Genomic DNA, 16,553 nt, shown 5'->3' with positions numbered 1-16,553 from the left:
ATGCCTTTATGTGCGTGCGGTTCTGTAGAAGGTACAAAAATACTGTATTGGACCAGGCCTATGCAATCACCCCAGTCAGAGATGCAGTTTTGATGCAGTAATTTTTATTAAGCCTGCCATTGGGTAATGTTAAAGGTATCCTTTCTGCAATATTGCATCGCTGGTCACTCGTTGTTTTATGGCAGTATTACTATTCCTGTTTGATGTGGGGACTTTAAATTTAAATATTTCAGACGACAAAAAGTATGCTTCGTCAGTTCGTACTCGAAGAGTGCTTTTTTGATATCACAGCTAAGCGTGGCTGCCAACAACGAAGTTTTGGCTGTGCATAGGGCATACATTAAAGTAATATATGGTCACGGGACACGACAAACCCCGCGCCGCAATAGCCCACCTATAAATGACGGCAGAGAAGAAGCTCGGTGCGGGGCTCTGCCAGCCCGAGCTCAGTTAAGGCTGCAATAAAATAGTTCTTCGCTTCATGAAAATATTCTTCGTCACCCCATGGTTCGTGTCATCTGCCGCCACGTTACATCGCTGTGGTGTGCGGGTTCGTCATCCCCATCCTGGCCGCAGCATCGCATCGCGTTGATGTAGACGCGACCGCTAAGGATAACGAAGCGGCGCCGGAAAGCCCCAACCGAGCCAAGGCCGGAACACGGCAATGTTCCGTTTCCCGTGCCCCCCCCCCCTCCCCGGCCCCCGAAAAGCCTAGTTGAAGAGCAGCCCTTACGAGCCCTGAACAGACAAGCCAAAGACGTGTTTCCCCACCATTGCATCTGACGTGGCTTCAGTCTCTTCGGCGCTCTGTAGCGGCTGAAGCCATGGCTGGTGCTAGGTGACGCATCATCAACTCCATCATCGTCATCCGTGGCAGCAAGTGAGTTGTCTGCATTTTTCATCGCCGCCGTAGTCTGCATTCAATCTCCAACTTGTCTCGGCGTCGATTTGGACGACAGTCATGAATCGGGGGTGATTTAAGGGGAACGGACAATCCACGTGCCACCATGGCGCACCAACAATTGGCTACAAGGAAGAAGTTTTGTGCGAGGCGCAGCCATGCCGGGGTCAGTTATGGCCGCATGCAACCAGTTGTTCACTTGATGTAAATATAGCTTCGTCACGGCATGGTTCATGTCATTTACCGCAACGTTACAATTACCTAATATGTGAGCGGCCGGCTTTGCTCGCGCACCAGACCAAAGAAAGATTGACCGTAAGTACTCGCTTAAAGAACATTCTGACTTTTAACAAGCAATTATAAAACATTCAAGTTCCGATAACTTGACACCTTGAGCAGTCCCTAACGTCGACTCATCATTTTGTGGAGGCCGCACAAAAGCACTAATACTTGTAAAATAAAACTCAGCCGACCAGATGCCAACGTCAGAATCTTTCTGCGAAATAACAAAGCACTGTTTTTTATGTGGGAAAAGTTTATGTCAGCGCAATAAATTTTCCTATATTTTTGCAAATGTTGGATCTTAGCAATGTCTACAAGCCTCGGAAGCAAATCCAATTCAAGAAGACTGTTGAATTTGCGGAGACACTCGAGCCTGCATATTTTTCATAACGATGAAGGCTAATTCGGTTATAACCTTAAAACAACAACTGGCAAACTTGGCAGGACGTGAACTCAAGAAAACACGAGAAATGCTCGCTCGCAACATTAATTTTAAATAGATTTTACCCGTATATATAATCAGGCAGCCGAATCGATACGCCCTTCATACATCACCGCTATCGAAACATTCAGTCACCCATAAACTGAAGATGGAATATTTGAAATGTCAAAAGCATGAAGAATGAACAGCATATAGTGACCGCACCACAAATAGAACATTGGGTAAGCATCGAGACCCCAATAACTGAACAAGAAGCACCATCCCGCTCACGGGTCGTCTAAGCATAAAACTTGATGATGATGTTTGAACTTTATGGCACCAGGCCGACTGAGGGCAAATAGCGCCAAAAGATGGCTAGTTCATTCGAGTGACTTTAAAGTAAAAGTGAAGCATTTCACTAAACATAAAACAAGTAAAACGGAAGGTAATGAGGATGACTGGTGTAACAAGCCAGGTTGTCATGATGCGTAAAAAGAGATGGGATATAAAAATTCACATCAGTAAGATATTTAAAACAAGCTTGATGGAAAACATGGGCCCGTCTCCTAAAAATTTGAAGGGTGAAACTGGATGTGTTGCCTGTATAGTTGTGAGAAGTGTTTTTGTGGTGTTGTGTCGAGTGTCTTGCAATAAAGTAGCCCGTGGATAACGGATAGGGCCTCTCCACACCAGCGGCCCATGGGTCTTGGAGATCCCCTGAGCAGGTGGGAGTGTGTTGCATGTGTGTGGCATATCCGTAATCGAACCAGGGTAGTTCATTGTGTCGGTTGTGTGTGTCGGTGTGTGTGCACCCATAAGTAGCTTTATAACGCGTAGTTTCTTGTCTCTCTTCATTCCAGTGTGCTTCCCATGTTTGGCAAAGGTATTGTCGGATGTGTGACTTTAGGTCGGTGTAGGGCATTGTTGTTATGTCAACTGTAGTTGTAAGTGCAGCAGAGGCAGACATTCGGTGTGGGAACTTAATACTGCAATTTCAGAGATCCCTGGCACCCAGCACACGGTCACTTCAAGGTGTAACGCATATACAGACATTGTAGTTTTTAATGACAACATTGACCACATGGTTTTCGGAATTTTTTGATAAAAATTTACGCAAAATACTCAAGGAATTAGTAAAAATTAAGGATCTCGGAATTTCATTTAAAAGAATAATATTACCTACATGAAGTATGCTATAGAGCCATGCTGTAAAGATACTTGTATTTCTATTCATATTGTTATAGACATTAAAGAAACCACCAAGTGCAGCACAAGAACCGATTGTGTCAGTTTTTGAAGCATCAGTGTAAAATTCACCCGCATTTCCCCGAAGGGGAGCATGGGGAAGTGCGAATGCACGAGTGATGCGAAGGAACTCTTCTTAGCCAATCGCCCTAAGTGGGTATGTGGTGGGGTCGCTTTCGCACTTAAAAACTCTTCTTGGCCAATCGCCCTAAGTGGGTATGTGGTGCGGACGGACGGACGGCGGTGGACGCGTGATTCAGGGTCGCTTAAGAAGTGCATTCGCACTTAATTCAACAACGTTATATTTGCGCTGCAGAGCCAACAAATATTGCAGGATCGCGCTTCTAGGTCTCGGTATTTCTCGACTGTTGTCAAGGATACATAACATGATCTAGTGCGAAGCTGCCACGGTACTGACAATTCAGTAACGGAGGTTTTACTGGTGTCTAAAACATGACACCAAGTTCTGACACTTCTCTTACTCTGAAAGGAAAGGGCGCAGAGATTGATGAACGATTAAAAAAGAGTTGAGATATGGATGTATTATAAAAAAACTGACTTAAAAAGATGGTGATGCTTTATGATATTGTTACGGTGCAAAGGGTTTAATTAAATCCGTGAATAGGAATAAGAGCGTTGAAGGAGGCGGCCACCGGTTCTGCGGTCAGTACGATTGCGGTTTATCCTCAACTTCCTCTTCTGCTCCACCCCTTGACGCATACCCCGCTTGGGGATTGGTCGCGACTAGTCTAGCGCTGTACAGTTTCGAGTGTGACATTTCCCCCTTCGCAGACGAAGCCCGTCGGGCGAGGCACGAGGAAGTCAAAGCGAGGGTGGAATGTCTTCAACCGGGCGACGGGCGCGAGTTCAGTCTTGCAGCTTCTCCGTCCAGGTGTCGTTACGCGCGAGATAACGTAGGTGACATCACTCAACGTATGGTCCCGTGTAATGCGACAAGAACTTGCTGTACAGGCCCCGTTTGCGTACAGGCGTCCAGAACAATACCATGTCGCCTTTAGCGTACAAAACCGCACGGTGCCGACTGTCGTAAAGGCATTGTGAGCGGCCCTGGGAGGCCAGGGTACGTAATCGAGCGAGGCGACAAGCTTCTTCAGCGAAAAAGAAGGTGCGCGAAACGGATGGGTCTTGACCTAAAGAGAAGGGCAATATTGTATCCAGGGTGTTAGGAGGTGTACGGGCGTAGAGCAAATAGAACGGGCTGTAGCCAGTGGTCTCATGTTGGGACGTGTTATAAGCGTATGTTTTGAACGGCAAAATCTCATCCCAGTTTTTGTGGCGAGAGTCAACATACATCGCCATCATGTTGGTGAGAGTCCTGTTGGTACGCTCGGTCAAGCCGTTTGTCGGGATGATAGTGTGTCGAGTGATGGAAGTGAGTTGAACAAAGACGCAGCAGATCTTCCGCAACATCAGCGACGAACTGACGTCCACGGTCACTGATAATCACGCGGGGAGCACTATGCCTAAGGATGACGAACCGGAGCAGGAATGTCGAAACGACGTCTGCCTTCGCAGCTGCGACAGCCGCAGTTTCTGCGTACCGCGTCAGGTGGTCGACACAGACAATGATGCAGCGATTACCAGTCGAAGAGCGTGGAAACGGTCCGATTAAATCAATGCCGACTTGGCCAAAGGGGAAACAAGAAGGTGTTATAGGTTGGAGTAGCCCAGATGGAATGCTCGTAGGGCGCTTGTAGTGCTGTCGTCGGAGGTAACTCGAGACATATTGTTGAACTTCACGGCGCATTTTCGGCCAGAAGAATCTTTCTTGGGTACGGTGTAAAGTTCTTACGTAACCCATGTGACCGGCTGTAACATCGTCATGCATGGTGCGTAGAACCTGTGGTACCGGGGTCTTAGCGCCCGGCCGCGGCTCCCAAGAAAGACACCGAGTCCCCAGAAAACACACCTTTAGTCAGCTCTGACCCGAACCCGTCCCGAGACGTCTGATCTTCTCCAAGCCCAGGCACGCACTCAGTCCCTCGTCACGCTCCAGCGCGCACACGCTGCGCGTGCCCCGAACAGCGTCTTTCTCCTCGTCTGCGCGCCGTTCCCACACTCTCCCCCCCTCCAAAAACAAAGTCAAGACTCGTCGGGCATGTCGATGACGTGGTCGGCCGGGAGAGGGTCGCGGAGGAGGTCCGGGCGGTGGTGAAGCAGCAGGGCAAAGGCAGCAGCGACTGAGTCTTCAGTTCGGGGTCCTGCGGAGGCCGACGCTGCAGCAATGGCGGCAGTCATGCAGTCACGGTGCAGAGCACCTGCCAGGTGCGTGGGCACGTGGATTTGCGGCACCCGGCAGTAGGGGCAAAGGCGACGGAGCTCCTCTGCCGTATAGATGGATGGAGGTTCCTGGGGATGTCGATCCGAGAGTAAACGGCCCTGGAAAGGCTCTGGGATATCGGCCGCGGGATCGCCACGTTAAGGACGGGGCTGGAGTTCCCAGGGGAGGCGGGACACCCAGCCAACCGAGCGATCTGCCTCCACGACCGTCCAGGTGGCGACGGTGCGAAGTGTTTGAGGGCGGTGACGTGGCGCCCGGGGAAGCCAGGGATGGAAACGGGCCTGTGCGTACGCAGAATGACCCCATCCCCGAGAGGGCCCAGGAAGATTGCGTGGTGGCGGGGGCATCTACGAGAGCGTGCAGAACAACATACAAACAGAAAATATTGAAAGGGGACAAAAAAGAGAAAGCCAAGCTGGTACTACGGAACAAGTGAACCCCACAATAACCATAAAGGACTGATCAAAGCTTTACAGAAAAGACAGGTCAAGAATAAACAGAGGAGAAAAAAGAAAATGTGGATAGTAAAAGAAAAAAAAAACTAATTCTGTTATTTCGCTAGCGCCCATACGCAACGCTAGGCGAAGGCGTCCTCTGAAAAGAAAAACATGATCAGTCCGCGTGGTACCGTTTAAGGTCGGCTATATTAACCGGGCCTGCATGTTCACCGGTCCTGTTGTTGCGTAAAAGATACGTGATGGAAGACAGCTTCTCGCTTACGGTAAAAGGGCCCTCCCATTTAGGAGCTAGCGACGCGGAGAACTTGCGTGAAGCGTCGCTCAGTGGATGAGTGCGCCGGAGAACCATGTCGCCAACCGCAAGCTGAACATCTCGACGACCCCGGTTGTACTGCTCCGCCTGCTGGAGACGAGCAACATCAAGCTGCTCCCGGGCAGCCTGAATCGCGTCACGCAGGCTCTGGCGGACGGCCACAGCATGAGGCGACAGACCAGAACCCACGTCCGTTTCTGGAAGTGTCCTGTCGAGAGGAAATGGCATCTCCCGACCGTAATTCAGATAAGCCGGCGTAAACCCGGTTGAACGATTCACCGTGGTGCGAGTGGCAAATGCAATCTCAGGCAGCTTAGCATCCCAATCCTTGTGTTGCTCCGTATGAGCAATTAGCATCGCCTTGAGGTTGCGATTCACACGCTCCGTTATGTTTGTCTGAGGGTGATAGGTGGTCGTACGTTTGTGTTTCACGCCTACAGCTAGGCAGCTGTCCTCAAACAGTTTGCTCGTAAAATACGTAGCATTATCCGTTATGAGCTGTGCGGGGAACCCAAAGCGCGAAAACACTTCCATTAGGCACCTCCATACATTCGGTGTATTGACGGTACGTAGCGGGAACAGCTCTACCCACTTCGTGAAATGGTCCCTCACCACAAACAAATAACAATTCCCACGCGGGCTGCGGGGGTAAGGGCCCATGATATCGCAAGCAACGATTTGCCAGGGGCTCTTACTCTCAACAGACTGCATCAATCCGGGCGGGCAACCGACTCGGGGTTTCGCTGTCTGGCACACGTGACAGCTCCTGGCGTACCGCAGCACATCTTGCCTCATTCCCGGCCACGTGACAGTCCGACATAACTTCTCATAAGTTTTGCTGCCAGAGCTGTGTTCAGCCAGAGCTGAATCATGAAAGTAGCGGATGAAATCCCTCCGAAGCTTACGCGGTACCACAGCGCGGAATGGGGAATTAGCTTCGTCATCGTCCTGCGGGATATACCGTAGCAGGAGACCGTCTTCCGCCAACACTTATGTATCAAACTCACCGCTGTTGCTGGTGGGAGCTGCGCCCTGTGCGCCGACGTGCTCAATGATCTTACGGCAGAGTCCGTCGGCACGTTGCGCCGCGAGAAGATCTGCCCTGCTCACCAGCGTACCCCAGCGTGCGTCAGCATCCACTGCAGCCACCAGCGCCGGCGCTGCCGCGTCCGAGGATGGCGGCAGGGGTGCGCGCGATAGCGCGTCAGCGACTTGGTTCTGCGAACCCTTCCTGTGCTGGATAGTAAAATCGTAGCGCTGAAGCGCAAGCACCCAGCGCGCAAGACGACCAGCAGGGTTCTGCAAACGCTGCAGCCACGTTAATGCCATGTGGTCTGTCTGAATGGTGAAAGAGGCACCCTCAAGATACATGTGAAATTTCTTTAGTGCAAACACAATTGCCAGACACTCACGTTCTGTGACCGTGTAATTGCGCTCAGCCGGAGTGAGCGTATGGCTAGCAAATGCGACCGGACGGAGAACGCCCTCAAACTCCTGCATCAGCACTGCGCCCAGTCCATAGTCGCTGGCATCGGTCTGCAACACAAATTGTTTTTTAAGGTCCGGTATCCTTAACGCCGCTGTTGTCGCGATTGCGCGAGACAGTGCTTCAAAAGCTTGCTGTTCAGCCTCTGCCCATTGCCATTTCACGCCTTTCCGTAGTAGCTGGTTCAGCGGACGTGATAACTCCGCAGAATGAGGAATGAAGCTGCGGTAAAAGGCTATCATGCCCAAGAAGCGCTGCAAGCTCTTAACGTCACGCGGGCACGGATACTCTGTAAGTGTTTTCAGTTTGGCATCATTAGGACGAAGCTCTCCCTTGTCCACGACAAAGCCGAGCAATTCAACTTTGCTTGTCGCGAGTTGGACCTTTTTAGGATTGATGGTGAGGCCGGCGTGTTTCATGCGGTCAAGCACATCTCTGAGATGCACGAGATGCTCCTCAAAGGTGCGCGAAAAGACGACGACGTCATCCATATAGGCCATCGCGTACTTATAACGTACATCGTCAAGGACGATGTCCATTAATCTTTGAAACGACCTCGGGGAGTTTTTCAGCCCAAACGGCATGCGCACAAACTCGAAAAGACCCCTGTAGCATGTGAAGGCGGTTTTAGGAATATCATCAGGGTGCATTTCAATTTGCAAAAAGCCGCGTGAGCAATCTAGAGTGGTAAACACGCGGGCACCACCAAGCGAGGAAATGATAGATTCTACGGCAGGAAAAGGATATGCGTCTCTTACAGTTACGTCGTTGAGACGACGGTAGTCCACGCAGAGACGCACACTGCCGTCTTTTTTTGGCGCCAACATGACTGGAGATGCATGAGCGCTCTGCGACGGCCGCACAACCCCCGTGTTCAGCATCTCGTCAAGGGCGACATCCAGTTTCGCTTTCTTCTGGATGCTGAGCGGCCGTGGTTGAAGGACGGTTGTCCGCCCAGGGGCCTCCGTGAACATTTCGGCAAACGGCTCCAGCACATAGGCGAGCTGCTCCCTCTCATAGTCACTGCAAGGACACTCCTCAATCAACTGCCTGATTCGCTCAGGCAACACCGATTTCGTTGCGACTGCGGCTGACCTTGACACGGTACAGATATGCGTTGACGCCACAAAAGGTATCAGTTCTGCGTCATTGCCCAATCTGTAGCCACCACCCGCCAAGTGAAGCAGGAGGCCCTCGCGAATAATCAAATCCCTGCCCAAAATCATGGGCACCGCCAAACCCGGGCTGTACGTAAAGCGCTGCCGACACCTTCTGCTTGCGTAAGAAATGCGCAAGCGCACAGCACCACGTGCTTGAACAACAGCACCATTGGCCACGTGCAAACGGGTGCTGCATTTGCGCAACTTGACACCACGTGCACGGCAAAGTTCAAACACGGTATCGCCAATTAGCGACAAACTGCCGCCAGTGTCAATCAAGGCGTCAATGTCCGCTCCAACTACGTAAACAGAAACATGCGGTGCTATGGACTGTGCCGGCGCTTCAACACGACAAGCAGAGGGTAAAAAACACAAGTTTTCGCCGTTCGTCATATCCGGAGCCCATAGCGATGCTTTGGTGGCCATTAGCATCGCGGGCCGTACTCGTTTCCCTGATGGCTGTTGATATTTTGGCGACGAGCCATCACCTCAGGACACTCCCGACGGAAGTGTCCAAGCTGTCCACATCGGTAACACCCGCCAGTTTGATTTCCATTGGGCACGTAGCCCCGCGACCCTCCCGTCTCGACAACCGGACGAGAAGGACCTCTGGAGTTCAGAGGATTTCGTTGCCGACCCCCAAGGGAGAGACTGGGGTCGGGGAGCGGGGAGCCTGCCAGTAAAGAGGGCCTGTTTTCCCAACGCAGGAACCCTGGCTCTAACCGCTGCGGGGAGTTCCCGCCGTGGGCTGCACCATCTAGTGGTCTTCCGCGCTCCAACTGCCTGTCGCCAAGGGCAGAAGGACCTCGGGCGCGGGGGGAATTCAAGCCCGCCGCTGCCCTACGCGGCTGTGGACTTCACTGTGGCGAAGTCTCATAGGTGTCTCTCCATGCGCAAGCTGGCTCAAGTGCCTCCCCTACTGGCGGAGGGGGTATATAACTCAGCTCTGATATCAGAGCGTCCTCGATTGCTCAAGCTGATCGCGCCATCTCCTCCAAACTGGAGTAATCACGACCGTGCAGGAAAGGTCGGAAGCGCGGATGGCAACGCCGCAAGACGTGCTTTACCATTTCCGCGTCAGACGCACCCGGGATAGCTCGCTTGAAGAGCTCCTGGATAGCTCGAATGTATTCGAGCAAGCCTTCTCGCGGGTGCTGCGTGCGTGCCTCCAGCTCACGGCGGATGCGGTAGTCGTAGTCGGGAGGCAAGAACTCCTCGCGGAAGCGTGCCTGGAAGTCGGCCCAGGACGCGAACGGGGTCTGGAGGCGCCACCAACGACCAGCCGATGCCTCCAGGGCAACCGCCAGGACACGGGTCAACACGAACTCGTCCGAAGCGCCCGACGCCGTCTTGTAAACATTGAGATCGCTCAGGAAGTCCGCCACGGATTTGAAGTCGTCATAGCCCGTGAACCGTGGCACTGCGAGGCTCGGGTGGAATGCCGGCACGCGCTGCGGCGCCTCGAGGCTCGTGGGGGGCGCATGCCCGGAACCAGCGGGCCCCACCTGCAAATTCTCCAAGCGATTAACAAGATTCTCGCAGAGGCGTGCGATCGGGCCCAGGGTAGCGACGACCTCCGAGGTATCCGATCCAAAGCCAGCACCGTGAGGGTCGGCCGAGAGGCTCCGTCGAGCAGAAGGCGTGGCTGCACCCCGGCGAGGCCTACGCTCCATGATGGAATCCGGTGCACCACGAAACGAAAAAAAAGGCACACAGCGATTACCGCCGCCGCGCTATCACAAGGGAAATGCCACTGTTTGCCAAAAAAGCGACACAAAAATCTCCAGAGAATTACCGGGGAATACCCCAGACACCGGCGACGCGAACAGCGAACGCTCTAGAACAAAGAGGAAGAAGACCACAATGTCTTTCCCGAGAACCAACGGCCGGCCCCACGTTCAGGGCGCCAAATGTGGTACCGGGGTCTTAGCGCCCGGCCGCGGCTCCCAAGAAAGACACCGAGTCCCCAGAAAACACACCTTTAGTCAGCTCTGACCCGAACCCGTCCCGAGACGTCTGATCTTCTCCAAGCCCAGGCACGCACTGAGTCCCTCGTCACGCTCCAGCGCACACACGCTGCGGGTGCCCCGAACAGCGTCTTTCTCCTCGTCTGCGCGCCGTTCCCACAAACTGTAGCACGCAAAGGTTTTGGCACGACAAGAAGAAAACGCGCTCCCCTAGGCATGTAGTTAATCTTCTAGAGTAGCCCATCATGCAACGAGTAGCGCCGGGGAGCCGTAGGATCAGCAGCGAAGAGGTGCTGGATGCTGGGAAGGTTTCTGCTGTTCTGAACGGAAGGTAGCAACATCGGGAATTCTGTGTCTACAGCTGCCAAACAGTCGTCGAAATGGTCTTCTTCCAGATCAGTGCAGGCATTTGGCAGCCGGGAAAGACAATCAGCGTCTGCGTGCCGAAGACCACTCTTGTAGGCAATAACAAAGTCGCACTCTTGGAGCTTTAAGGCCCACCTTGCTAGTCGGCCGTTAGGGTCACGGAGGCCGGTCAACCAGCACAGCGCGTGGTGGAGTGGTCGGTGATGACTGTAAAGGGACGGCCGTACACGTACGAACGTAATTTGCTGAGTGGTCGCGAAGATCACAGCCAGGCATTCTTGCTCGGTGACTGTGTAATTGCGCTCAGCTTTGCTGAGACAACGACTGGCCTAAGCGATCACATGCTCAGCACTGTTATGCCGCTGAATGAGCACTGCCCCAAGTCCAACACCACTAGCGTCCGCATGTATTTCGGTGGGAGCGCCAGGGTCAAAGTGGCGAAGGATAGGGCCCGACGTGAGGAGATATTTAAGGTGGGAGAACGAAGCTTCACACTCGGCGGTCCAGGTAAAGGCAGTATCTTTGTGCAAGAGGCTAGTGAGGGTAGACGCCAAATCTGCAAAGCAGGGCACAAAACGACGGAAGTATGAACAAAGCCCCAAGAAGCTACGGAGCTCTCGCACTGATTGGGGTGGCTTAAATCTCTCAACAGCGGCGATCTTTTGAGGGTCCGGTCTCACGCCATCCTTATCAACAAGGTGTCCCAAAACCAGCGTTTGACGCTCACCAAAATGACATTTCTTGTAGTTCAACACCAATCAGGCGCCTTTTAAGCAGCTGAGGACTGTCTCCAGTCGTGCGTTGTGCTCGTGAAAAGTTCATCCGAAGACTACTATGTCGTCGAGGTAGCACAGACATAAGTCCCATTTCAGGCCGCGCAGAATTGTGTCCATGAACCGTTCGAATGTCGCTGCCGCATTGCAGAGACCGAATGGCATCACGTTACATTCAAAAAGACCGTCCGGAGTGACGAAGGCTGTTTTTTCTCGGTGGTTTGGGTCCATGGGGATCTGCCAATATACGGATTTTAAATCTATTGACGAAAAATAGGATGCAGAGTGCAGGCAATCTATGACATCATCAATTCTGGGCAGCGGATAGACGTCTTGTTTGGTGATGGCATTCAAATGTCGTAGTCCACACAAAACCTCCAGGTACCATCTTTCTTTTGTACGAGGATCACAGGCGCTGCCCATGGGCTGGCCGACTCACGTATGACACCTTTTTGTAACATCTCTGTAACTTGCTCAGAGATTATCTTTCGTTCAGACGGTGCCACCCTGTAAGATTTCTGTCGAACGGGGTGCGCCGACCCGGTATCTATAGTGTGACGAGTGCGGGAGGCTGGAAGTGCCGCCTGAAAGACATCCGCAGCGAAGTCGAAGACAGAGGCATGTCGAGAAAGGATGTCGACCAATGCGTTTCGTTCATCCGAGGAGAGCGACTTATTAACCATGCTGAGAAGCTTCGAGTTCGGGAAAATAATGTCAGCAGGAGCAGCCTCACCAGCACACAAAGCGGCGACTCCAATGTGGTCGTTTGTCTCGTACTCGGCCAGTTTCATATCCTGCGGTAACACCACGCTGTGCGAGAGAGAGAGAGAAAATGACTTTATTGAGAAATAAATATCCTGCGGAGGTGGGTTCAAGTGCGACGCAGGGCACCCCCACCCCGACTATACTGTCGTCCTCGCGACGATGCCTCGGCCCGGGCTTCCGCGCGGGCGGCGCCACAAAGGTCTCCGGGGGTCACCCCCCGTTCCCCTCGCCTGCGCCTCCCTGCGCTTCTGCCCGCCGAGAGCCGCCTCGAGCCGCTGGATTGTCCTTCGCTGCGTTTCGTACTCCTGAGAGTTCATCGAGTTCGTGGCTTCCTGTGGCAGACTCTCGTCATACCCCCGCGCACTGTGTTCCGCACAACCCCACAGCAAGTGGGCCACCGTCGCATTCGCACACGCACACTCACTACACTTTGCGTCCAGGTATACCTCGGGGCACACGTATCGCGCCAACACCGGAGTCAGTACCGAGTCGGTCTGCAATTGTCTATACAGGACGGCTTCGGCTCGGGTGAGCCTCGCCGCTCCCTCCTGCCGAGCCTGTACCACTGCAGGATTTCTCCACCGTTGAGTAGAGGTTCTTGCTCCATTGGCTCTTCACCCTCCGTGCGTGAGACGCGGGGTGGCGCCGCGCGACCGGAAAGTTCACGCGCGACGGCGTCCGCAGTCTCGTTGCGGTTCGCTCTGCGAAGAACAGTTGAGAGCGCACACATAGCTACGTCCTCGTTCAACAGATACAACACAACGGGGCACCAGAAGGTCTTTCTTTGCACAGTTCGGGGAGAGTGGCTCCCGGAACTGGGCCGGCGTCACTTATAGCACTCACTGGTACGATCGCCAGGGACCACGATGGTATAACTGTGTCCTCAGAAACACGCAGAGTATCAGTAATTTCATTGATATGCGGCTCATCATCGAGTGCAGAGAACCATAAGCTGCTCACAGAAAGTTCGCCCGTCGCGCAATTGACAGTGGCACCGCAATCCCTCAAAAAGTCGATGCCCAAAATTACGTCATGGGTTGACTTGGCAAGAATTGCGAATTCCGCTTTGAACGTCCGTCCTCCGATACAAACATTGACTGTACACACACCAAGAGGGTGCAGCGTCTCCCCACCGACTCCACGAAACGAGGTTCCCTTGTCCCACTTGAACATCACTTTACGTCCCAGGCGGTCTTTAAACGCATTGCTCATAATTGAAACCGTTGCACCAGTGTCAACTAAAGCCACTGTAGAAACCCCGTCCACGAGCACTTGAACATTGTTTGCCATCATAAATACTGGCAGAGGTTGTTTATCTATCGAAGGCTGTCCGGCGACCTCACCTCCATCGGTCGCGCCGGCTAGTTTCCTGGCGAAGGGGATGCAGCGCGGCGACCAGGCGATGGGGATCGGCGCTGTCATCCAGCGGGTGGTGTTATGCTGCGATCGGAGGTGGCCGGAGAAGCATTGCGCTGCGAACTGGTCCGAAAATTGTTAGCGGAAAGCGGGAACTGAGACCAGTGACTTTCGACAGTGTGGTTAGGTCTTGAAGCAGCATACCGGGAATTCTGTGCTTGCTTTTCGCGACAACGACGGCAAAACCTTGCAATGTGGCCCGGAATCCCACACCAGTAGCAGGCAGGCTGCGGGCGGTGAATCCTGTCGGGCTGCGTGAACGTAGTGGGCTGTGTGTAAGGTCTGTCGGCCCATCGACCTTCACCGTAATATTCGTCATCACGGCGTGAGTATACACCCCGTGGTGAGGACCAGGTATTCGTTTCAGCTGGTTCAAATGAGTAACGATGGTTGTCGCAGTTATGAGAGTTCCGGGAAGTGTGGACACCGTGATCGTCAAAGTTAGCAGTGTTCACGGACGAATGAAATTCTGTAGGGGCCCATGAACGTCGGGGAGCGTCATCTCGCGGAACGTAGTAGCCGACCGGTACACGCCGCATCAGGGCATCGCATGGTGGATGGCAGTCGCAAGTGGTGTTGATGCGATGCACCGATTCGTCATGTCGGCGCAGTTCTTCGCGAACTATTTGCCTTATCGTCGATGACAAGTCCATGGCCTGGGTGTCGTCTACGCTGGCTATAGTGGTGACGTTTGGCAAGCGACCAAACTTTGGTGCTATGCGACGGGTCTTCAGGGCTGCGAATGCCTGACAATGTCGTATGACGTCTTCTTCTGTGTCCAGGCTCTCCTTACTGATGAGGAAAGCATACACGTCTTCAGCGATACCCTTAAGAATGTGGCCAACCCGGTCTTCCTCGGACATTGCGGGATTCACAATCCGGCACAATTTCAATACTTCTTTGATGTAGGTCATGCAAGACTCCCCAGTCACTTGTGCCCGCTGATGTAGCGTCTGCTCTGCTAGCTTCGTTTTTGCCAACGAATCTCCAAAGCGCTTCTTCATATCCTCTACTAGCCGGTCCCAAGTGGTTAGCTTCGCCTCGTGGTTTTCAAACCACGTCAGCGCGGTGCCCGTCAAGAATACCTCGATGTTTGCCCGCTTGGCGGCCACATCCCAGTGGTTAAACTTGCTCACCCGGTCGTAGTGCACGAGCCATTCGTCGACGTCGTCCCCTCCGTTCCCAGAGAACGTACGTGGCTCCCTGTATGGCTGCCAGTTGGCCATCGGCATGGCTTGGACTTTTTTTGTAGCCCGAGTCAGAGGTACACGCAGCGGGGAGAAACCGGTGACTCGGCGGCTTCGGGGAAGTTCCAGTGGCTCCGTCTTCCTTCCACGGTTACCCCGCACCTCACCACAAACTGTTACAATGCAAAGGGTTTATTTAAAGCCGTGAATAGGAATAAGAGCGTTGAAGGAGGCGGCCACCGGTCCTGCGGTCAGTACGAGTGCGGTTCGTCCTCTACTTCCTCTTCTGCTCCACCCCTTGACGCATACCCCGCTTGAGGATTGGTCGCGACTAGTCTAGCGCTGTACAGTTTCGAGTGTGGCAATATTTTAAAAGCATAGAGCAGAGCCGTGTATGCTCCGTGACGTGCTTGATTCCATTTTTTGCACTCTACATAGAGGCTTTCATTTGTAATAGTCGGGAAGGTACCACATACCAAGCGGAGCCATTGGTGAAGTACAGGGTCCAGCATTCTGAGAGATGTTTTAGTGGCTGACCCATAAACAGCGCTACCATACTCCTACCGTGAACCTATTAGGCTGGTGAAAACACGTAAAAGAAGTTGTTTGTCAGCACCAACAAAAATGTCCGAGAGAAATTGAGGATAGCCATTGTCTTTAGGTATTTATGTTTAGTTGTTCTATGTGTAGGATAAATGTGAGCTTTTCGTCAGATTGAACCTAAAACTTGTGTTCCTTTTTGGAAGGAATCGAGACAACATTGAGTTGAACGTCTGAATCCGGTGGAAGGCCACGCCTCTTGGAAAACAAAACACAAGTGCACTTTACTGAATTAAATGTAAAACCATTGCTATATGCCCAGCCGGCTAGCTTGTTAACGCCAAGCTGGACTTGGCGCTCACCGAAAACAAAATACAGGATTTAAAAGAGAGGTGAATGCCGTCTACATAGATTGAACACCTAATCAATGGAGGCAGCGCCTTCCTTAAAGAAACCATTTTCACAATAAAAACTCCACCTTGTGGACGCCATTTTTCTGCACATGAACCCTGGAGAGTGGACTTACAACTCCCACAAGTAATGTTTTTTAAGACATGTAACTTGGAAACGTATTCATCATTTTACACTACATGCCAAAGCAGTTCAAATCACTGAGAATACCATACCGCCAAGCAGTATCAAAGGCCTTTTTTAAGATCAAAGAAAACTGTCATACAGTACTGCTTGTGGAGGTAGCCATGTTTTATATGTGACTCCAATGCAACGAGTTGATCGTTGTTAGATCGCCCCGCCCTGAAGCCTGCCTGGCAGCTCTCGAGAAGACCATTGTACTCTAAGAAGTACTCGAGCCTCCTGTTTATCACCTTCTCGAAGAGCTTACACAGGCACCTTGACAGGGCAATGGGACGATAACTAGCAGAAAAGTTAGGGTCCTTCACTTCCTTCAGCCACACCACTAGTTTGGCCTCACTCCAAAAATGTGAAATGTGCCACCATTGACATCGTTTATT

At 52.5% G+C, this 16,553-nt stretch overlaps 1 pseudogene; it reads right to left on the bottom strand.

Annotated features, from left to right (window-relative positions):
• Window positions 1–9,425: 9,425 nt before the first annotated feature.
• LOC144160645 (uncharacterized) lies at window positions 9,426–10,311 on the bottom strand (annotated as a pseudogene).
• Between the last annotated feature and the right edge of the window lie 6,242 nt (window positions 10,312–16,553).

The sequence above is a fragment of the Haemaphysalis longicornis genome, unplaced genomic scaffold, assembly GCF_048455015.1.
Source record: "Haemaphysalis longicornis isolate Haplotype H1 unplaced genomic scaffold, Haemaphysalis longicornis Haplotype H1 scaffold_11, whole genome shotgun sequence".
Classification (NCBI taxonomy): domain Eukaryota; kingdom Metazoa; phylum Arthropoda; class Arachnida; order Ixodida; family Ixodidae; genus Haemaphysalis; species Haemaphysalis longicornis.
This window is presented reverse-complemented; position numbering and strand designations above follow the sequence as displayed.